Consider the following 9,308-nt stretch of genomic DNA (forward strand, 5'->3'; position numbering starts at 1 on the left):
TGGCACAGCATGGTGGGACATGAGCAGCAGCCAGATACTGGTTTAACATGAAGTGGTTGGTAGATTTAAGACACAAAATGATCATTTACTATTGAATGAATCACATTTGAACATATGTGTCAGTGACAGTCTGCCACCATGACTGCTCATCACCTGACCTCACGCTGAGCACAGGCGTGTGTCATGCGTGTGTACTTTACGTTTGCATGACACAAGAAAAACACATAAAACACTCGATTTTTATAAAAAGGACGGCCTGGTTTTCTCAACATTTTGCAAATATACATCAACTCCAGGTTGGTGTAAAACACAAACGTCCAACCGTAACACTAGCATGTAAACGCAACACGCAGAGTGGAATCTTTGTCTGAGAAACGCTTCACAAACTCAAAAAACAAACACCGAACAAATGAGCACACCAGCGAGTTTTTATCTCACAATCATAATTTTACTGTTCCATAACATACAACAGAAATGATATAAATATAAATAAATATCATTATTGGTATAATCGTTATATATTCTTACTTCAAAAATGCCAAGACAGACATCATTAAATGATGAGGGTGACGTCTGCTCACTTTCACTTCAGTTTTTACCAGCTGTTGTGTATTTACTCATCACATGCCACAGTCTTTTCCTCCAGTTCCTCTGCAGATTTGGAAGAACTGAGTTGAAAGTGAAACCCACCGAGCCTTGATCAGTTTATTGTCACATTTATAAAACTAAAAAGACAGTTAATGGTTGAAGTCTGTGGTTGAGTGAGTCAAATAAAAACCTTCCTCGGTCAACAGATGAATCCTCGTTTGTTTGTAAACGTCTAACTGATCGGTCATGTGATGGCGGCGCCTGCAGCTCTGCTTCTATTGGCTCCAAGAAAACGGAACAAATCCGTTAAAATCAACAACACAAAGAGATGTGAGCAGATAACAAACCGAACAGTACAGCGAGTGATACAAGCAAATATACACTGTAAACATGTAAACAAAACAGCGACAAATAAAGAAACAAATGGCTCCTTTTTGAGTTCCAACGAGTAAACAAAACTCAAAGGACCACGCCGGTGTTTTTAGACGTTCTGAATAAAAATGACTTCTCACTTTGGTTCTTGAAGATGTTTCAGATACAGGAGGCACTCAACTTACGTCAGAATTCCATTCCTACTGGGCGATGTAAGTCGATTTTTGCCGTAAGTCAGAACTCACATTCTCCGACGCATCCTCTGAATATTCGGATCTCAAAATAAATATTCAAACGACCGAATATTTGGATATTCGGGTCCAGCCCTATATAACATGGTGGTAAAATCATAATCTAGGACATAAAAACTGGTCGATCTTTGTCGGTGTTTCACCCGTTTCCAAGTGTTTTATTCTATCTAATTTCACTTCCATAGAGACGGCTTTCCTTTTCTTCAAAGCACTGCATTCAAAAGAGTGTGACTTCTCTTTGGGAGCCATAATGAAGCGCAAAAAGCTAACGAATATATGTAACGCTGTAGGTCAAGGACGTCGTAAACCTGTACTTTTAATGTCCTGTCCTGTGATCTCTTCCCACAAAGTTTCTCAATTCTTCACACCTCGAGGCACCTGGGTTGCTAACTGGCCATTCAACACGGTCTCACGGGGATTCGTGAAACTGTCACGTCAGTTTTTGTTTCGGTTTCGTGCGCACCAACACGATGTCGTCATGTTTTTCGTGCCGCTCACCACGAGCGAAACCCGCTGTGGTAATCACATCTGAAAGCTGTGGTAATCACATCTGAAAGTGGTTTATACCGGCGGATTCATGACGATCTAAGCTGTTCATCGGCGTTTGCGGCCGCCACCGCGGCCGCTGCTGCGGCCGGATGTCTGGCGGCTGCAAACGCCGATGGACAGCTTAGATCGTCATGAATCCGCCGAATTTGCATAGGAATTTAAAGAATGTCCGGCGGCCGAAGCGGCGGCCGAAGCGGCGGCCGCAGCGGCGGCCGCAGTGGCGGCCGCAAACGCCGATGGACAGCTTAGATCGTCATGAATCCGCCGGTATAAACCACTTTCAGATGTGATTACCACAGCTTTCAGATGTGATTACCACAGCCGGTTTCGCTCGTGGTGAGCGGCACGAAAAACATGACGACATCGTGTTGGTGCGCACGAAACCGAAACAAAAACTGACGTGACAGTTTCACGAATCCCCGTGAGACCGGGCTGGGCCATTAGCCATTTGGTTTGGGGTCGGCAAGATACATGTGGGACTCCAAACCAGATCAAATTAAAGAAATACTGTTAAGGAAAAGCGAAACATCTTTAAGAACCCAAACAGCAGAACTTTTACCTGAATGGCTGAGAATCTACAGCGACAACACGGACATAAAGTGCTCAGAAAAAAAAGTAAAATCCACCTGACAAACCATCATGGTGGAAATCATGTCGGCTTTGATGTTGACTGATTGATTGACCAACAAGTCTCAATGAGATTTTTACATCATAACACAGGGGGTCCTCAGGTTACGGCGTCCTCAACTTACAGCGTTTTGTCGTAATGTCAGAACTGGTTACGTGGAACTAGTTGGCAAGCAGAGCAGACGAGTGCGTTGTCACGTGCCGCTAAAAGACGGCTTAGTCATTGGTATTCATGACTTTTCCGAGGAACTGATCGACATCGTTACATTTTCGCCAGAGTTCTGACTCACGACGATAATCGACTTACATCGCGCCGTAGGAATGGAACTCCGACATAAGCCAAGGAACCCCTGTAAGCTGAAAATGTAAAAATACACTAAAAACAGCAGGTGTGAATGTAAAAACACTGGAATGGTCCTTTTACTTTCCTGCCAGGATGTGCTTCTTGTTTCCGGGACAACAATACCACTCTTGTGTTGTTGCTTTTGTTGTTTTTTGGACAAATATCAAGTACAGGGAAAGTCGTTTTGATTGTTGAAATCTTCAGGAAAGGCAGTAAAACCGGACGTGATTGTGAGAAAATGTAGCCTAGCCGCGCTAGACAACCCACGGCAACGAATTTAATTCTCTGCCAGGGTGGGTCTAGTTACCCTCCATAAGGCTCGAGGCTGGATTCTCCTAAAACTGGCCGGACCAATCACCATGAAGTGTAGAGTCAGAAGGCGGGCGTAGCTAAGTGACGACAGAGGCGCGACGATTCTGACAGAAACAACCGGCGCACAATAAACAGTTATCTTTTGACTCGGCTTTGGCCACAGCCCTTAAAGATTTGAAGCTAAAATTCAACTTGAAAGATAAACAAAGGACGGCACTGAAGTGTTTCATTGAGAAGAAAGACGTATTTGGACTTATGCCGACGGGATATGGTAAATCCTTAATATACCAGTTGGCTCCGCTGGTTGGGAAGCTAACGGGACTTAGCCACAATCCGGCGCTCTAGGAACTCCGTCAGCCTATTCGTTGCACTGATTGGTTGTATACCTACCCAATTGCTGCAGAGTGATTTGATAGACAACCTTTTAGCCCGCCTCCCTCCCTGTCGAGCGTTCCTAGACCCTTGCGTCTTCAGAGCATGGGTCTAGCGCGGCTAGGCTAGAGAAAATGTGCAATTAGGAAGAAACTAAGAAGAGGCTTCTGCGCCGTCGGATGCAGACGTCGAAGCTGAAATGTCAACAATGAGCTGAGCAGTTTGAATAATCTTCACAGTGTGCATGAAGGAACCAACCAGCGGTGGCTCAGCGTTCATTTACTGTTTCTGTGTAAGTCAATATTTACATTTAAACCTCCTAAACTAAATTATAACGTTCAGCATCACTTCAACCTCATGATGCTGCATTCGTGTTGTTTTACTGTCTGCTGGAGGTCTTAACCTGCTTTCAGGAAGTGTTTCATTACCTCAGTGCTTAACTGTCAAACTGGTATTCATGCTTTCGCTCGTACACTTTCTTCAGGCACAACAAGACATAAGAACACATCCATTAATGAACTCTAACGTCTACAGGTACAACAGAAGTGAGTACAGTTGTGCAACATCACTTGAATGTCAAACTATTTAAGAATAACTGAATTATTTCCTCCTGTGAAAGATCAAAAACAAGTCTTCTAAGGGAAAACTCCAAAGCAGAAACTCAATGCAACAAGCCGAGCTGTGATTTCCAATCAACCAAACTGTTCTAAAATGAGCTGTGAACTCTCAGTTTTGGACCCGTGGGCTGTTTCTATGTCTGCATCATGGCTCCACATGGAAAAGAACTAAACAGAGGATGGAAAAAGATAGACAGTTTTGTGACCGACTACAAAATCAGTTGCAGCACTAATCATGGTGTGGAGAACAAATCATGGTACCACTAATCAGGGCTACAGTGGTTGTCCTGCTAAGATGGCACTATGGATATCAAGCTGTGAAAAACAGATGGCCAGGAACTTCAAATATGGAAGTCAGAGTTTCACCCAATGATTGTAGGGAGCACATTCTTTGGTCAGATGAGACCAAATGAACTTGTTTGGCTCAGATGGTGTCCAGCTACCTCACCACAGTGAATGTATATTCCTGACAGTGAAGAACTGAGGTGGGAGTGTGATGATATGGAGCTGTATGAGTGGAAAAGATGTCTGAGATGATATTTATAGATGAATGTCTGTGGCTAAACCAAAATACTGTCTGATATGATGACTCCTAGTGTGCAGAAGCTGGAAGAAGAGGAATATCTCAACATGACAACATACAAAACAGAAATTCACAGTTTGTAAAGACGGAAACTGTGAACTATGACTTCTTGTCCAACAGAAATACCTTCAGCAACACAACTCCTCCAGCAGAGGGCAGCAGAAGAACGGCAGAACATCTCTAAAAGAAGAACTGAAAGAATGAAAGACTTGAATCTCAGGTCTGACTTTTGTTGGAACAAGTTTCCACTGTGGAGCTTTTTTAATGTCGTAAATCTAAAGTGTTGGTTTTTAATGGCTGCACAGAGCTGTTCTCTCTTCTGTTGGAAACCCTTTTAAAGGTGCTTTTGCTTTAAATAAATCAACTAAATTCAGCTCAGCAACAAAATGTTCAGCGTCAGTGAGAATTGTTCTGTCTGATAGATGGTCTGAAACACTTCCTGGACCGCCGGAGACAGATTCTGTTAGGGAAGACGAACTGAAACGTGCTGCTGAGTAAACTGAGAAACCCCCCATCCCTCCACATAGAACAAACGGAGCCTCTGTCTGGCTGACGACGACCATGCAGTTTGGAAACTGTACAGATTACTGAATGGACTTCAGCACGACAACCATGTAAACTTTTTCAAGTAAAAAACAAACAAAAAGAACGGACAGCACACCGAAAACTGGAGCTATGAGGGTTTCAAGTGAGCGACAGCAGCATTATGATAGTGTTTCTGTTTTCACATGCTCTATGGTCTGCCCCGCAGGCAGAGACGAGGACCGAACAGCCCCCACCGACACCGACGGCAACCAAACGCTCCTTGGCTTTACAGAAAAGTGGCTGCATGTCGGCGACGGAACTCTTCCTCCGGGTCTCTGCCCCGCTGGCATCACAAACAGACCGTAGAAAAACAGTAGCTTCTTACATTATAAATACTAGAATAATAAAAACACGAGGGGCGGCGGGTCGGGTTCTTCCTGATGGATCCCCTCCTGAGGCCGCCGATCCGGCGCCCCTCGACGAGCTCAGAGATCTGAACGCGACTTCCAGACATGGACTGTACAGCCAAAGCTCTGGGACAGGAAGCTAAAGTCTGTTTGCTGGTGTCGTTATCGTGGTGGACCGCAGTTCCTCCAAAAAAACCAAAACAACAAGCAGAACGTCTTCAGAGAAATGAAAGAGATCAACACGACGGATGGACCAACAGCATGAAAGGCGAGCATCAAGGCAATCATCACTCCGTCCAATCACGGTACAGCGTTAAGACACATGTTGACGAGCAAAGAGCGACTCCGAGACGACACGTTTACTGGACGTTTGCTGGACGTCTGCATGAGCCGGAAGTCTGGGAGTGTTTATCCAACTATAACTCCAGTTATTGGTGGTTTTTTAATGAGATGCTGAGTTCCAGTGAACACTTTAGTCTGATTATTGATCCCTCTGGACCCCAAACAACCCACCGGCGGGTCTAAAAGGCATATTGTCTTTTTAAAAAATGGTCAAAATTGCACCATTTTCCAGAAAAAAACAGATTTCTAACAGCCTTGGAGTAATAATCTGTGCTGTGGCATTCCAGCAAGAAAATTATTGACAAAATCGATAAAAATAGATAAAAAATTAACCGCTTGCTCTGACAAGATTCTGCAAATAACAAAAAACTCTAATTTCCTTGGCGCAACTGTGAAGCCATTTGAGACTCAGCTGTGTTTAAGAGGTTTGTAGTAAAAATTCTTGGAGTTCAGAGGGTTCAATCACTTCACTGAGTTTTCTGAATCAGTCGGACTAACTGATGTTTGTTTCCAACCTGTTTGACGGCTTTTTTTAAACTTCCTGTGAATCTCACCAGTAGATAATAAAACCACTCTGCTTGTCTAAAGCTCTTTAGCGATTCCTAGCATTAGCGGATCTTTGTTAAAGCTAACGTAGGCAGAAATGTGAGAATTTAACCTGAAACTGTTGTTAGCTTTATCTCTAGTTGCTGACAGCTGTTTGGGAAATCCAGCCGAGCAGCGACTGGACAGAATTCTGGAGTCATTTTGGAGATTTTCTTTCTGCTTTGGACAAATTTGACAAGAAGAAACATGCAAATAGAAAAATATCTACAGTACGAGGAGGCAACATGACAATAATGAGACAAAAAAAATGACAAAAAGGAGACATGAAATGGCAAAAACGAGACGCAAAACAACAAAAAGGAGACAGAAAGTGACCTTAGCAAGACAAAATGTGTTAAAGACATAAAAAATTACCAAAACAAGACACAAAACAACATAAATTAACGAAAAACGAGACACAAAAGGACCAAACCAAGGCGCAAGATAAGAAAAACAAGACAAAAAAAACCAGACAAAAACCAAAATGAGAACAAAATTACCGAAACATGAAACAGAATGACTAAAACGAGACAAGAAATGCCAAAAACTAGACACAAAACAACAAAAAGGAGACAGAAAGTGACCTTAACAAGACAAAATGTGCCAAAGACACACAAAAAACTACCAAAATGAGACACAAAACATCAAAATTGGTCACAAAATGACAAAAAACAACAACAAATGAGATGCAAAACAACATAAAATAACACAAATGAAATACAAATGGACCAAAACAAGACACAAAATAACAAAAAAAATTCCCCACCATCTGTATGTCTACCAGAAAATGACCAAAACAAGACACAAAACTACACAAATGGGACACAAAAGGACCAAAACAAGGCAGAAAATGAGAAAAATAAGACATAAAATGGCAAAAACGAGACACAAAACAATAAAAAGGAGACACAAAGTGACCTTTACAAGACAAACTGTGGCAAAGACACAAAAAAATGAACAAAGTCAGACATAAAATAACAAAAAATAAAAACAAAACAAAACAAGACAGAAAATCACTCCAAAACAAGGCCAAAAACATGCTCAAAACAACACAAACGAACCACAAAACAATGAAAATGACACACTGATTTGTTGGAGATCCATTCAGCAAGGTGAAACATCTTTCTACAGATGAGGAGCAAAGGAGAGAGAAAAAGTCTGGAGAGGAAACATGGAGATATTTACGTTCAAACTGACTCCAAATTTGTAGAAAACAACACAAAATGGTTCTAAAATGATCCAAAAAACCACAACTTGTCCAAAACGGTTGATCAAAATCTCGAAAATGACTCCAAAGTGACCAAACTCTCCTAATGGACAGAAGGAATGATTGAAAATTTAAACGTGACTCGTCCTGTTTGATCTTCTAAAGCCTGAGGAGCTCCAGAGGTCCACTTGTATCTCAGGTAGGTTACTATGACGGAGTTCTGCCTACTCCAGCTTTAAGCTCCTGAACTGTCTCGGCTCATGCAGACATCTCGTTTGGCAGATGGACGGATGAAGACACAAACCAGAGATGTTTCCACCTCCTTCTCCATGGTCTGGAAGCCCCAAGGTTGAATCACACCGAGTGGTCCGACTTTAGCTCTCTGTCCCATCACTTCATTTATCGACAGAATCAGGATGGTTTTTTTTTTGTTGTTGGTTTTCTTTTTTGCCGGTCAGAAAGAGAAGTACTGGGAGTACAGCTCCTCTTCTTCTGTGGTGTATTCTTTGCCTTTTCCTGCCTCCGTCCTCCGAGGGTCTGGTGGCGAGGCGGCGTCGGCTTCAGGAAGGCTGAGGGAGGGAACACAAACAGCACAGGCGTTAAATGAAACAGAAACCAGGGAGCGGTGGTTGTGTTGTGAGGTGACGGTGAGCATCCAGATGTGACGAGCACGACCAGCAGGAAGCTTCTAGATCATCTTCAGGAACAACACCTGAGCCTCACACCAGAGAAGCTCCGTCCAACGTTCACCAGAGAACCATCAACAGCTCCAACCAACCAGGCAGAAGCTCCACTTAGGAGAGAAACCAAACACATGTAGGTCAGAGCGTCATTCCTCCTCAGTTCTTCTACTGCAGCTGATCAGAACATCTGGATCCACATGTTCAGGAAAACACCTGCTTTTGTGTTATTTAAGCATCTTTTTTTGTGTCATTTGTCATTTTTTGGTGTTATTTAAACATCTGTTTGTGTAATTTTGTGTCTTTCTGAGTCATTTTTGTATCTTTTAGGGTCATTTTTGCATCTCATTGATTCATTTTTGTTTTATTTAAGCATCTTTTTGTGTAATTTTTGCGTTATTCAAAGATCTTTTTGTTGAATTTTTGTCATTTTTTGTGTTATTTAAGCATCTTTTTTGTCTTTTTGAGTCATTTTTGTATCTTTTAGGGTCAGTTTTGTGTCTTTTGATTCATTTTTTGTGTTATTTAAGCATCTTTTTGTGTCATTTTTGCATTATTCAAAGATCTTTTTGTTGAATTTTTGTCATTTTTTGTGTTATTTAAGCATCTTTTTTGTGTCTTTTTGAATCATTTTTGTATCTTTTAGGGTCAATTTTGTGTCTTTGATTAATTTTTGTGCTACTTAAGCATCATTTTGTGTCATTTTGCGTTATTCAATGATCTTTTTGTTGAATTTTTGTCATTTTTTGTGTTATTTAAGCATCTTTTTGTGTAATTTTGTGTCTTTTTAAGACATTTTTGTATCTTTCAGGGTAATTTTAGTGTCTTTTTGATTAATTTTTGGGCTATTTAAGCATCCTTTTTGTGTCATTTTTGCGTTATTCAAGGATCTTTTCGTTGAATTTTTGTCATTTTTTGTGTTATTTAAGCATCTTTTTGTGTAATTTT

Source organism: Acanthochromis polyacanthus, chromosome 22 (genome assembly GCF_021347895.1).
Source record: "Acanthochromis polyacanthus isolate Apoly-LR-REF ecotype Palm Island chromosome 22, KAUST_Apoly_ChrSc, whole genome shotgun sequence".
Taxonomy (NCBI): domain Eukaryota; kingdom Metazoa; phylum Chordata; class Actinopteri; family Pomacentridae; genus Acanthochromis; species Acanthochromis polyacanthus.